The 16,965-nt window shown below is 40.4% G+C and overlaps 1 protein-coding gene across 2 annotated transcripts in view; it reads right to left on the reverse strand.

Annotated features, from left to right (window-relative positions):
• gpr153 (G protein-coupled receptor 153) overlaps window positions 1-11,181 on the reverse strand; it is a 36,403-nt gene extending 25,222 nt beyond the window's left edge. The window contains exon 1 of one of the 2 annotated variants that reach the window (XM_010740293.3): window positions 10,613-11,181. The gene's annotated coding sequence lies outside the window, so the exon portion shown is untranslated. The remainder of the gene's footprint in view (window positions 1-10,612) is intronic. The other variant, XM_019256625.2, reaches the window with a different exon arrangement.
• Between the last annotated feature and the right edge of the window lie 5,784 nt (window positions 11,182-16,965).

Genomic DNA, 16,965 nt, shown 5'->3' on the forward strand with positions numbered 1-16,965 from the left:
TCACTGCTTGTTCACATATTCAGAAATAAGATGTGTTGAAAGGTATTACTGTATGTGTTACTGTACATGATGCAACTCCACTCCACTGAGAATTCACAGAGTACTTCATGATATCTGGGAACCTATTAATACCAATGCTGATGCAGAGCAAGTCTCCAGCATCTTGTCATTCTTCATCATTTTGCAGCACTTAACCAGAACCAACAACCAAAACATGCAAGAAAAATCAACTAAATGCACCTAAACGCTGTTCTACACTGCCCTTATTTTCTTTTTATACAGTACATAACATAAAGGGCACACTACTTCATACATCAACACCGAACATTAGCAATGGACCTAAGTTATGATGTGCAGAATCATCCAGGTCATTCTGAGGTTAAGGAACTATTCTTCCTGTTAACCTGCCATCCCCCCTCTTCATCCCCTAGTCCCAGAGAGAGAGAGAGAGAGAGAGAGAGAGAGTGCAGGGGTAGAGGGGTTGTTTAGTTGAATGTGTTAGTGTATCCTGGCTGACTCATTGATCTTTTATTTGACTGAGGTTTGTTTAGAATCTATGGCCCCGACCACGGCTCTGATATCAGTCGCCTGACTGAGCTGCGTATTGATAAATCCATGACACTGTCCGTGGTGCTGAAGTAGCACACAGATTTGTAATTGCGCCTTTTTCTCCCAGTCCTGCCCTCCTGTCACCTTTGTCTTGGATCTATAACATTCTGTAAACTATACAATATAAATACTCAATTCTATATTATATTGGAGCCTCTATAGAGTAGTGTCACCTTTGTGATTAAAATGAGCAAGTGAGTAAGTAGCAACGTGTGATTGCAGAAGAGTTGAAAGGATCATAATGACACACTATTGCCTTTAGTATCCCTATTATATTCCTATAATATTTCTGTGATTATTCAGCTGCTTGTTAGCGACATCACTACAGATATAGTTTTACTAGAGTTAGGGCCATCCCCTCCAACTCTGTGAGAAGTGGACTGAATGCGATATGAAAAGGTTCAGAAATCTATAAATATCAAGTAGGTGATATCTCTGTTGGCTGCACAATATGTTTGATAATGTAGTGCCTCCCATCCAAAAGTGATCAGGTTTATTTATTGAGTTTTATTTGTTAGTTTAATGTTTTACAAGGAAAATGTTACTCTTACATTTTCTGCAGTAACAAGGAACTCATAATAATGTAAAAACTAAACCTTCTTTATTACAAGTCTCCAGGCCTAAGGCTAAATAAACAGCTCATTGTATGTTTTGTTACAACAGTTGCAGCAGCTTTTAGTGTGGAAAAGAGCTCATACTGTAAACACTGGCAGTAACAAATAAGAAGATTTTGTTTAGACTCAGTGAGTACAGTCAGTGAGCAAATGAGCAAAAAGCAAAAGATTTTACAAACTCTCATCAGTAAACCTTCAAATAATATACAGCATAAATAGTTTTTTTTTTTAAACTGAAGAATTCTGGATCACAATCAACTGTTTATTTGCATTATCTCTCCATTTTTCTCTTCACCTTCTCTTACAGTTAGTATATTATCTGGCTCATTTCTATCATATTGCTAATTCTGGCATTTTATCTTATTTTTTTCTGTGTATTTATTTAAGTTAAAATTGCTATAAAGATAGTAATGTATGAGTAGTACTAGGAGTATAGTAGTATAGTAGTAGTGGTTTCATAGGAGTATTAGTGGTAGTAGTTGTAGCACTGGTTTTATTTTAACACTTGACTGACAGGCTTTCTAACCATAGTGGAACTAACAGCTCGATCACCCACAATCCCCTGGGCCTCCAAGCCAAATCTGTCCTCTACACAGGGGAAATCAGCGCTAACAATTACACACACACTGTAAAGACTTTCTCTCTCTAGAATCAAGATACTGACTGTTAACAGAGTGGCACAGATTCATTGAGGTGTTGATACAAGGAAGATCAGGGGACAGAAGCTTGTCATGGTAGTTTTACATGTCTTACAAAATTACACATTTTGCATTGCCCAGCTCACATGAACGGTTTAAAATGAAATGTAAAGAATCATTTTAGAGCAAAGTGGTGAAATCTGGTGGAACAATTAGCCTCAGAATAAGGAATAATTGATGTCTGAGACCTCTGCCAACAAAGAATACTTATTTTTTTACCTATAATAACTATGACACCAATAGAGTTTAAGAATTTCACATTATAGTGCAATGAATTGAAGTGCACTGCAAAAATTATGTCTCATGAAACAGCCAAACTGTTTGACCGACTCCTGATAGCTTACATCTATAATGCTTCCTACCATATTATTTATGTCTATGATATTATGTGAGTTCCAACACGGATTACTCAGCATTACTTTTTTAATTTCTAGGTGTAGTATAAGTCATTTACTACCATAATGTATCTGTCAATGTAAACACAAAGGTTAACACTCTGTACAGAAGCATTTATAGAAATGCCATCCGCATTGTGGATTGCTGATGAAAAGTGCTGCGTAGAGAACTGTGCTTTTTGTCTCCTGAATGACAAACTTATCACTTTGCACATTAGTCACATTCTTGAATAAGGACCAAAACACTTTTTCCATTCTTCATCTCAAACTATAATCAGCCGTGATACAGAGAGGAAGAGACGAGAGTGCCTAGACAGATTTTGGCAGGCATAAAGATGGATTTATCGGTTAAAACAAAGGCCAAAATGGATGACAGTGTGTCTGAATGAGATCAGACCAGTAATTACATGAAAACCTGTTCCAAGGAACATAATGATTTTCAAGACTCTTTCTAACCATAGCTCATAGGTGCAGTCTCTGTCAGTGTGTTCGGTGTGGTACGGAGTGAAAGCTGGCGTACATGTGTGGTGCTGACCCGCATCTCTCAGCTTCAAATTGGCAGAGGTTAGAGTACAGTAGACAGAGGGAGTGGACTTCTTTTGTAAGCTTCCTACTGACAGATTTGACGCAGGGGAGCTTTGAGACTGGAAAAAACTCTGACCCTGGAGGCTGCACAGCTTTGCCCTGTGCACAGCCTTTTTGCTTAATATTACTGATTTATCTGTGATGCTTACATGTGACAGAAGCTTTACTTTAAAAGTCAAGTCAGCAGGTATGCTTTTTGCAGCAGCAGCAGCAAGACCCTGTTTACACAGTTACAAACACTCTGCAGCTGACCAGTACAAGTACAGCCCTCCGCAGCTTTGATGGTTAAGTGCCTTACACAGGAAATGTCAGGGGCAGTCATTCATTTTTCTCTCCCACTTAAAAGCAATTACAAAACATCCTAAATGTCGAAAGATACTGCACTGCTGTCTGATTTATATGTCTATAAATTCTCTTTCTTGTCTGTTAACATCCTGTTACATTTTCACTGGCTCTTACGTCTGTACTCAGCAGCTAAAGGGCTGATAAATGAATAAACTTGATCTGTAAATTATAGCGTGCAACTTTCCAGTCACAAGCCCACACGTCTCTCACGTCGTATCACTGACCATGGGGGTCAGAACAAGTAGGCTGATGCAATATGAGCCAAAACTTTGATATGTTTTCATTTGCTTGATATAGGCATTTTAAACAATTTCCACAAGAAGTTAAGATCTCAAAGGTTGTTGTGTGTCTTTATGGTTAGTCAGCAGGGAAACAAGAAAGCACTGAGGCAATCATGGCAGTTGTGTGGAACTGTGGAAAATCATCTCAGGTCAGCCGTATTTGGTGGAGCTGACCTGGGACCAGCAAGCAATAAATACAGGGGGTGAACAGGGCTGAGACAAGGTGTCTCCACCAAATACGGCTGACCTGAGATGGTTTTCCACAGTTTTACAGTCTAACTGCCATGATCGCCTCAGTCCTATTTTGCCCACTGTACCCCTCTGTCCCTCCCTCCAGCCACCCTGGGTCTGGGTCCCTGCATTTCTATGAAGCTTTTCAGTTATTGCCATTCTCCATCCATCCACCAGATGCCCTCAGACTTTCCCACCTGTACCATTCACCTGACTCCCACATCCACCTGCTTACCTGTTTCTCATTCTCCAATCACCCTGTCAGTCCTTTTTCTCAGTCAATTTGCAGATAGTCAATGTAGCTGGAGCCAAGCCTCATCTACCTGAACCCTAATCTCTGCCTGCACCTTTCCCCTGCCTCATTCTGTCAACTACTTCTGTTTGAACTTGCCACCTTTTGTATCATTATTTTACTGTTAAATTCACTGTAGTGTTCCTGTGTGCCTGCTTGTCTGCTTTTGGGTCCCTTTCTTTGCAGCCTCCTACAAACGCTCTAACATTTATGTGTGTTGTGTGTTATGTGATTAGGTGAAGACCTGCGGGTATTTACTGCAGTTGGGTGTACCTCAGCCATTAAAAAAATGTCACCTTGGCCTAATGTTGCACTGGAAAAATCTCTGTCAGTAGCTGGAGGGCTACTTGTTGAATACTTGATGAATATCACGAATTCTCTAGGTATTGGATTAATGGAATATTAAATGAATAAACTACTGCGCTGTAAACATTTTCACAGATTAGCCTGGAGAAATGCCATACATAAATATATCCCAACCTCTGAAGTTCGACTCCATAACAAGATTTTTTATGTAAAGATAGAAAACATTTAGATTGCAGGCTATAGTCGATTTCTGTGTGGACCAAATGATCATTCAGCCAGGGAGATGATTTACCAGAAGCACTTTCCTGGTTTTAAGGGGGTTGTTAAAAGTTATTAAAAATGTTCAGAGACACAGCCTCCTGGGGAGAGGGAATGTGGATTATGAAAAGATAAAGAGAATTTTACAGCAGTTACAGTGAGGAGAAGGAATTGATCTTTGACGGAAGAGAACAAAATAATTTGGATTATTATAATTAGATAATTAAAACTAACAATTTATAGAATTTTACTGGGCACAATGGATTACCCTATTTTGTAACTGTATCAATATCATTCAGTAGTTCATACAAATAATGATGTGCCTGAAATAATGTATAATACAATGCATCCTGGTAGTTCATGCATGGCGTCACCTCTGCAGTGCAGGTGAAGAGCTCTCCTTCGCCCCATGAGGGATTACGATGGCCCTCAGAGGCCAAAACACTATCAATCTTACTCATCTCCAGTGAGCGCTCATTATCTTGTTATCAATGAGAGTCCAGGAGAGGTTTCTTGCGTGACAAATGATCAGCAGGACCAGCTTTAAGCCACTGTCCTGAAGAAAGAGATCCCTTGGACAATGAAGGTGATTAACCTCTTTAAGATTCAGAAGGCTGATATTTGCGACCTCTCTAAAGGTGTTGGTTGAGCTTTTAAAGAAAGAAGTGTTCCTAGAAAAACTAGACGATAGCCCAATAATGATTTTTACTGGGCACAGTTACTTTGTCACAAATATGGATAACAGTGTCTTTAGTGACAGCGTAAAAAAGTCTTTTCATCCCTATTGCCACTTGTGACTGGCTGAGAGTCATTTTCAGCAGCACCTATCTTCTCTCGTCATTACTTAACTAGCAACCTATTTTATTACACATTCAAAATGCACACATATTAAAGTCCAAAATGGGAGATCTATTAAGATTTCTGTTCCCTCTGTCGGTCTTCTCTCAGTGTGTTCACTCTAGGCTCTTTACCCAAAGGAGGAAGAAGAAGCAGAATATCACAGCACTACAAACTTTCTAAAGCAGTCAGTCATAGCCAGCTTAACTTTCCAGCAGAAATATATCCTTCCCACTACAGCTAAAATGCCCTAGACCAGGACTGTTTTCATTTACATGACAGCCAGGGGGCCTATTGTGTCACCAATTCCTGGCATGTCCTTATCATTCTTTTATAAGATTCACTGGTATACCGCCATAACATTAAGCCTTTTGCTCCACTGTACTGGAACCAGACCACTTCTTGTGTATGTTGCATAGCAACTGCATTAAGAAAACAATCAGCAGAAGGAAACATACATTTTGAATCACGCTAACTGCATGTTTCCCTTTTACAGATATATAAAAATAAAACTGTTAAGCTTTTATTGTGGAACGGTATCTGTACTGGTCTACCAGCATTTCTTAAATTAAGCCATGTAACTCCAAAAGTATCTCAATGTGGTAATTGCAGGATATGTTTGCCAAGATCCTCTTGAGTCAACTGCTTTACAGTAATGACCTCATCGTTAGGCAGCCTTACTGACTAGAGTGATTATGACATAATCCTAGCTACACAGGAAAAAAAAAAATCAGGAAACGAAAGATTTCTCTACCAAACTACACTATACTGTTTTTTTTTTTTTTTTGGTTGATTCACCTGCATTACAATATAACAATGTGCAACAACTTCATCCTCATCATTTTGCTGGTTTGTTATCTGTAGTTGACATGAAATGAAATCACTTTAATAGTTGTTGTTTTTTTTTCCCTAATTAGTAATGTTGAACTACAGTGTAGGAAGTTAATTTCTTCAAATACAGGCCAAACCAGCCTCACAGAAAGAAAAATACTTCAGGTACATCTCAAGCATCGAGAGCTAAGTATACTAATGGCCTGTCAGGTCTTTCAAACTCTGATGAATGGGTAAAAACATTAATCTGTTGCATGCTGGGAAAAATAAAAGCTGCTCAAAACCATTTTCCCAGAGCTTTATGTCTACATCACCATTTTGCTTCAGCTTGTTTCATGTAACACAAGTTCAGGTTTCAGTAAATTGCTGGTATATTTTCAACTATGAATGAAATACTATCTTGGGAGTACAGTTTATCTGAGGAGGATGGCGCTCTGAATGTTTATGAGAGATGACAGCTTACATTTTATATTCTGTATAATGATCTTTCTATAGTAAGTACTCGGCTTGGTTGCTGTCATTGCAAAGTATCCACTTACAGAATATGACACCGGACAGCAAATAAGCACAAGCACTCATACTTGAGACTAGACTGAAACAACAACAACAACAACAACAACAACAACAACATGTTGTGAGAAAATGCCACTTCCGTTTAATGATAGCATTTCACTAATGCACAGCATGGAGGAAAGAGTTGGCAGGCCGCTCTCCTACTAGAGGACCTAGATTCAAGCCCCTGTGTCAGCTATGCTCCACTGAAGTCTCTAAATCGAGCCAGTGAAACACTATCAGCTCCAGTCATCAGAAAATAATAAGCTCTAGAGGTGCTCGTGACCTTGACCTCCGACCTTCCTGTTGAGAGAAGTAAGCTGCAACAATTTCTCTACTGAATCAGTATCCTTCTGCTGTGCTTCAGCAAACGATTGTGTGCCAGGCCTCCCTCCTGATCAATACATGCCAAAAGGGTCAATACTGAAACTCCATACTTTTTGAATATGATGTGAATAGTCTCCAAAGCACCAAGCCCTGGTGGAGGAAGTATTTAGATCAGATTCTTTACTTAAGTAAAATTCAAATACCACATTGTAAAAATGCTCTGTTACAAGTCCAGCATTTAAAATGTTATTCAAGTACAAATACTATTGGGAAATATACCTAAAGTATCAAAAGTAAAAGTGCTCAATGCAAACAAACTAGTGAGTATGAATGTATATAGTAGATTTATTATATACTATATGGTATATTACTATTATATGGCAGATTATTCTGATTTATGCATTAATGTGTAAGCAACATATTTCTCTTGTTATTGTGGTGGAGGTGGAGCCACCGATGAACTGTTTTCTACAGGGATACAACTAATGATTATCTTGAGCAGGGTTATTTTCTTGATCAGTTTGTTTACTTGATATTAGAGTCACAATAAAACAGTGCTCAAAGTGACCATGATTCATTTACTGACATTTTAAGACAAGAAAAGCAGCAAATTGTCACATTTGAGAAGCTTGAACCATAAAACGTTTGGCATGAAATGACTTAAACAATGAATCAGTTTAATCAGGTCTTCATATGTTTTGTGTGTAAAGTCTTTATTTGTGAATTAGTATACAAATAAATGTAGTCTGAATTGAAGAAATGACAAACTCAAATACCTCTATGTATACCCTACCTAAATGTAGTTATTCAGGCTACTTTCCACCACTAGCACCAAGTATGAAAAAGCAACAAATGTTTAATCATTTTACTTTCACTTTATTTTACTTCACTATGAGAAGAACTGCCATAAGGCTGCAAACACTAAATCAAGCACAACCACACTAGTGCAGCATGGCTTTTAATATATCATACAGGATTAGACCACTGATTAAAATACCCTTCGAATAATATCAATAGAATTATGCTCTGAGGTGCATGAGCGATAACCATGAATAGGAAATCAAAAACTCCATCTCTAATTGGCTTCCATGGTACAGTAAAACTGATCTGTTGTGTTTTTCCATCAAGACGTCCTCAAGGAGTATTGCTTCGTTCTTAAACCTACTGTATACTGCAGATAATTGAAGCAACTTCCAAATGGGTTGTAATTTACTGGTCTATTGAAAAGCTAAGTAAGTTTAAACTTCTTCACATGCATTTGACATAGAAAGTGTCTATTATTGTGTTGGGCTTGTGAGGATACATTAACAAACTACTACTGCAGCCAAGCTTGACATCATTTTCTTAAATACTGTGTGGAGTCATTAGAAAACAGCAAGCTCACAGCACTGATATGTCATGTCTAATGTGATTTCCATAATTCCCTCCCTGCACTTGATCTTGCAACACAAAGCTGCAGTAAATAACTAAGATTACCAGTCGTACTGGTGAAATCAGTGCCAACAGGATGTCACAAATTTGCTAATAAGGTACAATTTATTAAAAGGTCACAAGCCAGAATCCAACATGCTGTTTGATGCTCCTGAGGCACAATGTGAGCACTTTTTCTGAGCAGCATGTCACATGAGTAAGTAGTTGAATTTTCCATCACAAATGTAACCCTAGAGGCTCTCTTCCTGTTTATGATAAGCTACCTCCAGCTATGGCTGTAGCTGGATCACTGGGCACCATATAGCAGAGGGTTTGTCTCGGGAACAGGCAGGCAATTTAAGTGAATTAAGTTTTTTTTTTTTTTTAAATGTGTTATTCAAATGATATGTATTATATCTTTACCCATACCATGCACTCTAAGGGTCAATGTGTCATTTGTGAGCGAAAAAATAGAACAGTGTGAAGACGAGTGGTCACAAAATGACAAAGCTGAACTTGTGACAGACAAAATGTCACATATGCCCTGCGAAACACTGAGATCTGTTGTGAGAATTTGTGGTGTAGCAGCAACTGTCACATGGAGACTACAGCACTTTCTGTGAGCAGTGAATGTTTTCATTAGCTTGCACGACCACTTTCTGACCTGTGACTGCATGTAATCCACTCTCTATTTCTACTTCACTAGTTGGAAATGTATTAAAATAGTATTTGAAATATTTAATTATCTCAAAAATGATTCCAAGAGATCATAAAAGCGATATAAACCCATGAAATATTTAAGTATTAGAGTATTATATGATCCCCACAGAATGTTTCTGAATCCATTGTCAAATTAACTGAAGAGTTGCTACTATACAGTATATTACCATTATTTTGCAGTCCAATCACTTTTTCGATGCAGGCTAAAACATATCTTTGTGAATAGTGCAGGTTCTTCAGAGCTTTGTTATTTAAATAATAAAGCAGGTAAAAAAAAATACATAAATACAAATAAACTGCCTGCTCATTGTGTTTTGTCATTAACATTGGTTACAGTAAAGTAGTAAAATAATGCTGTTCATACTTGTGCACATAGAGAACATACAATATACTGTATAAATGACTCCACCTCCTCTGACCCAACCACTTGATTGGTTGGAAATGGGCACATCATTTGGCCTAGTGTGGCCTGAACAGTGTCAGTTATGGTCCACGATCACACTACGTGCTACTGTAATGACAGGTGTCAATATGTAGCTATATATCAGCACTTTAATACCACACTTATAGTGCAAAAGTACATAATGCTTCATTTAAGTTTGAATATCATCCAATCACATTATAATACTCCAAAAGATTAGATCATCTATTACATCTCGATTAAGAGAAGAAACACAAAGCTGCATTAATTAAACACAAAGGTGGAGGTGTAAAGCTTTGCTAAAAGTGCGCTCAAACACGTTGCAGAAAATAGAAAATACATTTGCAAGTGGTCTTATGTGTGAGATACTGCAGGATACTCAATATGCTCATGTCACAAACTGCCTAGTATCAATATAAGTGCAAGAACTGAGTGTCTTGTTCCAAATTACTGGTGCATTTTTCTTTCAATTACCAACTGAGTGTTAATGCAGTGTCTAATCTTGGTCATTCCTGGTAATCCCACACCTCGAAGCCTTGTATATTACCATTCTTAATCCTGCACACTGATGTAATGTAAAAGACGCTCCTCACTCAGTTAAATGAAGTGTACACCAGAGCCTACAGTGTGTGGGTTTTCTTAGTTAATCTATCAGTTAGGCCACTTCCTCATCCGCATTTCTCTTGCACACATTTCCATTAGAAAGATCCTCAAAATTAGATTGGGTTTGACGGTAGGTGCACAGGAATGTCACATTTTTTTTATTTCTAAATACTTTTCATCAGTTGAGCTGCCCAAGCTGCAGGACACCACCTGTTTGGACGGAGCCTCGTTGTTGTTTTTCTATTAAAAATTATCTAATTATCAGTGTTTGATCAGCTGTGGGAGTCTTTATCTTACCTTTCACGACACGTTCCGGCTCCTAGCTGCTCATTGTTCCGGAGGGGGGGTTTAATGAAAACACTCTGGTTGAGTCACATCAGTTCAGGTCCGTCAAAGTGGCTTCCCAGCGTTTCCATCCCTCAACTGAACAGCGTCAAGTTAAAAAGAAATGACCTGAGAAATGAGGAATGAGTCCTGAAACATCAAATCACCGCAGCTGTACTCCTCTTGTATCGTGTTGCCCTATTTCACTCATTGACATGGACGAGAGGGGGGAAAAAGACGAATTAACGTCGATTTAAGATTACAAAAAAAAAAAAAAATGTTCGCCTCTTCACCACGAAGCACGAGCGATAAAAAAGCAGCTAATTTGGGGTCAAATCCCAATTTCTTCTTCGTCTATTCTCCGACACTGACGAGGCGAGCGACAGGATGAGGCATGATTGCTGCGCGCTCCCGACACCACAGGCTCGTTCTCCGGTCAGACGCTCCGTGGCCGTGGGAGTGAACCGCAATAAGAAATAATTCATGGAAAAGAGGTCGGCATTTTGACAGAGCGAGAACTGCTCCTGTGTGTTGCACATTTGTTTTGTATAAAACTGGGGGGGAAAAAAACAGGTCGTTTCATTCCTGCAACCTCTGAATGAACATGAAGGTATATTTTCCATTAAAGGTCCAATTTGAATGAATCTGAGCTGACTCCATTAAGCTTTGATAAGAGAATAAGAGATGGCTATAACAGCCTATTGCACCCAGCTATATGTTTCTGCAAAGCAATGAATCTAATGTGTCATAGCATCCATTTTCATTATCCAAACATTTATAAAAGGACTTCTGCTTATGTATCAATCGCATTAGTGCATGTTATTTTCTCATGTTATTCATGCTCCTTTAAATGGGCCCCTTTTTCATTGACATTATACTACTTGTTATGTAAGACTCCATCCCTGGATGATTCTGTAAGAGCGGCTTTCCTCCCTCAGGGCTTAGATTGTACCCAGTGAGAAATCTAATAGGCCCTACATGAGAGGAGAGATACAGCGAGGACCCTGGTGCCATGGTTTTCGCCACTATTATAAGAATTATTTTCATTTTTATTTCTTAGGTGGATGGTCTGATGAGCAGCACATGATCCATCTACTGCCCATTCATTAAAACAGACACACACACACAGACACACCTGGGAGCTGCCCATGTGCACTACACAGCCAGGCCGTTCAGCAGTGAAGTGCTTTAAAAAGAAAAGCTGCTCCAGATGCTGAAGTAAAATGTCCCCTGAGCTTCACAGCTGATACAGTCATTACTTACCTGAAGCTACACTGCAGCCTTAAGGTTTACATTCATCTTCTTATAACGTAATTGGATGGCAACAAAAGCAACACATTCTGTCTCAGTAAATGCTGCACAGTTCCCCCCTTTGCTCACAACATTTGCACATATTTAAGTTTATGGATATAATCTGGATATCTGATAGCATGAGTGACCGTCTCACTATGGGGAATGCCTCCTGTGTGCTCTAATCAGAAAGCTTAAATAACATTATGCCAGCACTAACTTGGCTGGCACTAGTGACTTCTATGTCAGGAAGGGATAGGACCCTCCTTCTATATAATAGGCTGACATAGTGTCATAGTGTTGCAGCTATTGCCATAGCAAGGATGGTGGTCTGGTAGACACTCACTCGTACTAATCAGAGAACCGGTGTTATATCCATACCCTTTTTTCTTATGGTATTCATTTTGTGTCTCACTATGGGAAAAATACTGACAGTTAGCTAGACATGCCTGTAAAGAAGACAGCTGTCCTCAGTGACACCTCACAATCGAGAAGCCACGCACTGAGAAGAGCCCACACTGAGGACTGAATGTGCCAGATTTGGAATTCGCACACAACTCTTAGATAAAAACTCCCTTGAAGACAGCCCAAAAGGGTCGGTGTGCACCAGTGGGAGGCAGGACACAGGCTTTCTTATGTGTGCTTTTGCCAAAGACACAAATAACTGGTCACCCTGTCTAAAACCGTGGGTCCTGTGCAAATAAATTTGCAGTGCATTGGACACAGTGTGCAAACACCAGTGCTCCTCAAAGAATAAAGGTGGAGGATAGATAATGATGGTCGTTCCTATAGGGGAGCATGAGCCTATAACTTTCGGGATAAAGGTTAGGTTAGGGTGCAGACTGACCCTGACATACCGGAGAAAACGTCATACATGATACGCGCAAAGTGCATTGGTCTCACCTATGCGCTTAGCTGAGGCCAGGTAAAAAGAAACAGTCTGTGACTCTGAAGACTGTTGTGGAGAAATTGCTGGAAGTCAATGGCACCAGGTCAGGAGCCTCTGATGTGTTGTGCTGTAATGTTTTTTTAAGCTTGGCCAAGGAGAATCAGAGATATTTTCACATACAATCGGGTATGCATGAGTCGGTCTCTATTCTGCCCAACTCATTCGAGTGGTCAGATTTTAAACTCTTACAGATGATGCCACAAATACTTTACACCCAAAATAGTCAGAGAGAATGCATTTTCCCATGTTAGTGTTCACCTTCAACACATTCTAGTCTGGAGACACTGTTGTCTGTTCATGCTAATGGAACGTCAACAGTTAGCTATCTATTATGTCTAGGAGGGCAACATTGCGTTTCTCTGACCCTAGTCACCAGGCAACTCTGAGATAGGCTGGCACCTGCACTCCTCCCGCACTCCAAACAACAGCCTTATATGCCAAAGAGAGAGTGTCACCGTCCACGACCCCAAAGCCCCTGTGTACCCAGAGGATAAGAAATTCCATAACAAAGACCAGCTCTCAAACACATGCCGCTTATTGTCATACAACATCCTAATTGGAGAGGCTCTGGCACACTGAATAGTGACAGTAACACTGAGTCCCATTCTGTTCAGGTTGTCTGGGACAGCAGTAATGGTAATGTCGACCTGGACAGAAGTTGAAAAATCTCCAGTAGCCAGTGCTTCGCTGACTAATGCATGGTTGTCATGATTATAGACAGACCTCCTTCCCTCACTCTGGCCAGACTCAGAGGAATGAGGGCTACTGGAAAAGAAGCATAAAGGAGGGTTTTACGGTCACCTCTGTGCCAGTGCATCAACCTCCATTGGGGCTGATTGTGTAAAGAGAAGACCAGGGAGCACAGAGCAGTCTCTGCTGTTGCATAAAACATCCATGGTTGCCTGCCTGAACTGCAATCATATCAGTTTCACCACAAAGGGGTGGTAAAACAGACATGGTTCCAGTCTGCTTCTAGTCTGCATACAGCAGGTTTCCCCTAAGGGTCTGGCAATGTTTGAGGGTAACCCTGCTAGGTTTGTCTGGATCATCTCTACTCTTTCAAAGTGAGTCCGAAAAGAGCAATGCTTGGATCAGGCATCATGTTCTTGTTCATTTATCTGAAACGCAGAGAAGTGTGTGTCAACATCAAGACTTTTGGCAAGGAAGATGGACTCTTTCTCTTCGTTGTCGGACAACAGGAGCTCTAAGTCAGCCAACACTTCCCCTCATCGTCCACATTGCCTTCCAGATTGGTATGAGTAGCAGTGAAGCCTTTGCATCCCTCATTTGTCCCTTGCGATGAGGAAACATGGGCCAGGAGCTGGGGGTCTGCCAAAACCCAACTTGGTCCAGGTGTTGCAGCCAAGCCTTTAGATATTGCCACTTCTCCCTGTGGCGCAACTGTTTTGCACATCAGTGGGTCCTCCCCACAACAGGCTAGCCTGCCAGGCCTGCCCTGGAAGTTGAGCATTGGGAGAGTCCAGACATGCTGCATGCCCAGGGTAAGTGTCCCAGGCAGGGGGGCAAAGCTTCAGGCCTTTACTGACTTCACTGAGGTTGATAGGCATAGCCCTGATTAGCTAGTGGTCTGTAGACAGAAGTAGTACTACTTCCCAAGGTGAAAGTACTGCTACTTTTGTACTTTCCTTGTTGTAGAACAGTACTGCATAGTGCACATGGACAAATGAACTAGCATATAACTGTACAGCTAGGAACAAAATGCTCAGTGACCAAGCTGTGCATTCAGGTATGTGGACAGTTTAGCTTCGTACCCAATACCACAGTTGTCAACAAGATTCTTTGAGAACTGAGAAAATGTTTTTGAATGGCAACTGACACTGTGTCAGCCTATTATATAGGAGGACAGTCCCATGCCCTCCTGACATATACATCCCTAGTGTGAACTAGTTAGAGCTGTTGTTGTTATTGTGTTGGTGTTATTTGAACTTATGATGAGGTCATGCAGGAGGCATTCTCCATGGTGTGACACGAAACAAGTCAGAATTGTACTGCAGAGAAGACTACACTAAAAGATTCTTGTTTTTTCCCCCAATATCAATAAGTTGTATTATTGTCTGAGCACTCATGTTGCTTGCCTTAATGGATATTATGGTAATTGTCTAATGTCACTCTGTCCCCTGATATTAGCAAATTAATTGGAAATACTTATAAAAGGTTTAAAAAAGACTGACTAAAAGACTTTTCCTTTAACATCCTATTCCAAATAGGTCATGATGGTACGTGGCCTACATCACGACTGCAAACACTCACTGACTGTGCTTGAAGAAGCTTTTTCAGAGGTAAAATCCTTTAGATAACTCACTGCAGCTATGTATGGCCTTCATATTTTATTTCTTAAGGGTGCAGTTTGATACTTTCACAGGCTACTCTTACTTCTACTGGAATTTCTTAAAAGTTCAGAGCTGAGAAAATTGCCTTTTTGATGCAACACAACCTGAAGAAGGGTTGAATGAAGTGAGGATGAAAACAAGATGAAAGAGTGGAAGTCAATTGTGTGCAAACAACGGGTGTGTTTGAGATAAAGCGACCAAAAGATGGAAATGTTGTGAGAAACAACTACAAAGTTTCAAACTTTAAAGCGAATGACGCAATTTGATTCATAAACTTGTCTGACGCATCAGCAGTGGACAGCAGGGTTACATTTCAATGCATGTGACTCTGCAGGAGGCAGTCCTAATCCACATTTATCTCGGAAACTCTTTCAGATGTTCATTATCAAGTTGTCAGGGTAGAGTGAGTCAGGACTAAATCAGTCAGCAGGTGCACAAATCAGCGATCCATTTACAGAATTATAATGGTCATAAATGAATTCAAGCCTCCTACATTTAAGGAAGGGATGCAGTGTATCATGCATATTTCTGTTAAAAGTTAAAATAATTTTAGATAAAGCATGTGTTACATATTGCACACATTCAGACTTCAGAAAATAAGTCCGTCATTAAAACTGGACATAGCAGGAGAGTTTGTTAAAAGAATCAGACTGTCCATCTCCAGCTTCTCCCATGTGATGCTAGGTGACCTGGAAGTAAAAAGCAACAGAAGGCATTCCTGCCCACTGGCTCCGCTGGCACCGGGCTGCCCCAATTCTCACCGTCAGCTCCAAGATCACACTACATCATACACACACACACACATACACACACACACAAGTAAGCACGGGTACAGCAGCTCTTTAATAGTTAACACTGTTTTGAATGTCCTGCTGGTATGCTGCCCTCCAATCTACTATTCCCATGTCCTCTTAGCATTGCCACCTCTCTATGTGGACCCGTCTGTGTGCCTTACATTCAGAGGTAGCCTAATTTAGTAGTACTCCTAGTAAGGTCCCCTGTGGCTGAAAGAAAGGGAGGTTCCAGGCCAGACAAAGTACAGCCCATCACCTACTCCTCTGCAAGGAAAGCCCTGCTGGCTCCAAGCCCAGATAACAGAGGAGGACTGAATGTAGGACTTGTTTCTCTGTTCTGTGAAGGTGTTCCAGGAAGCACAAACAAAACATTTACAAAGAAACAAGGAAACATTGAGGTGTTTAACAGTTTTCTCTGTGAGCATGGTATTTTTGAGCATCTGTAACTTCTGTTGACACACATAACAGAAGCAGAAACCCTGAGAGACGATAGGCTAGACCAGAAATAGTCTGTCTTGGAGGGGAGAGCAAAGCCATGCAGAAGAGGGAAGCCTTCGGGTAAGGGTGCGTGGCTCCCAGGGGCTCTATGGGTAGCATCTGCTGGACGCCATGGGACTCCATCCCCTCACAATCCAACAGATAGTGTCTCACTGTATGGACTATCCTTTCATGTCATGCTATCCCGTTGAGTAGTTACGGAAATATAGGCAGCACTTGCTGCTCTGTCTTTTGTGCTTTCGGAAGTTTCTTGCCATCAAACCAAGATTTTACAACATCTGCTTGGATGGTGGGACACAACAAGATGCTGAGCAAAGTACCTGTGTGCTTATACGTTCTGCATGTCGAGATCCATGGGAGACCACGGCGAAGGACGTATCTCTGCTCTGTGAAGTGTGTACTTGCTAAAAAGCTTGTGCACTTTATTGTGAAGCTGTGTCTACT

The sequence above is a fragment of the Larimichthys crocea genome, chromosome XV (assembly GCF_000972845.2).
Source record: "Larimichthys crocea isolate SSNF chromosome XV, L_crocea_2.0, whole genome shotgun sequence".
NCBI lineage: Eukaryota > Metazoa > Chordata > Actinopteri > Sciaenidae > Larimichthys > Larimichthys crocea.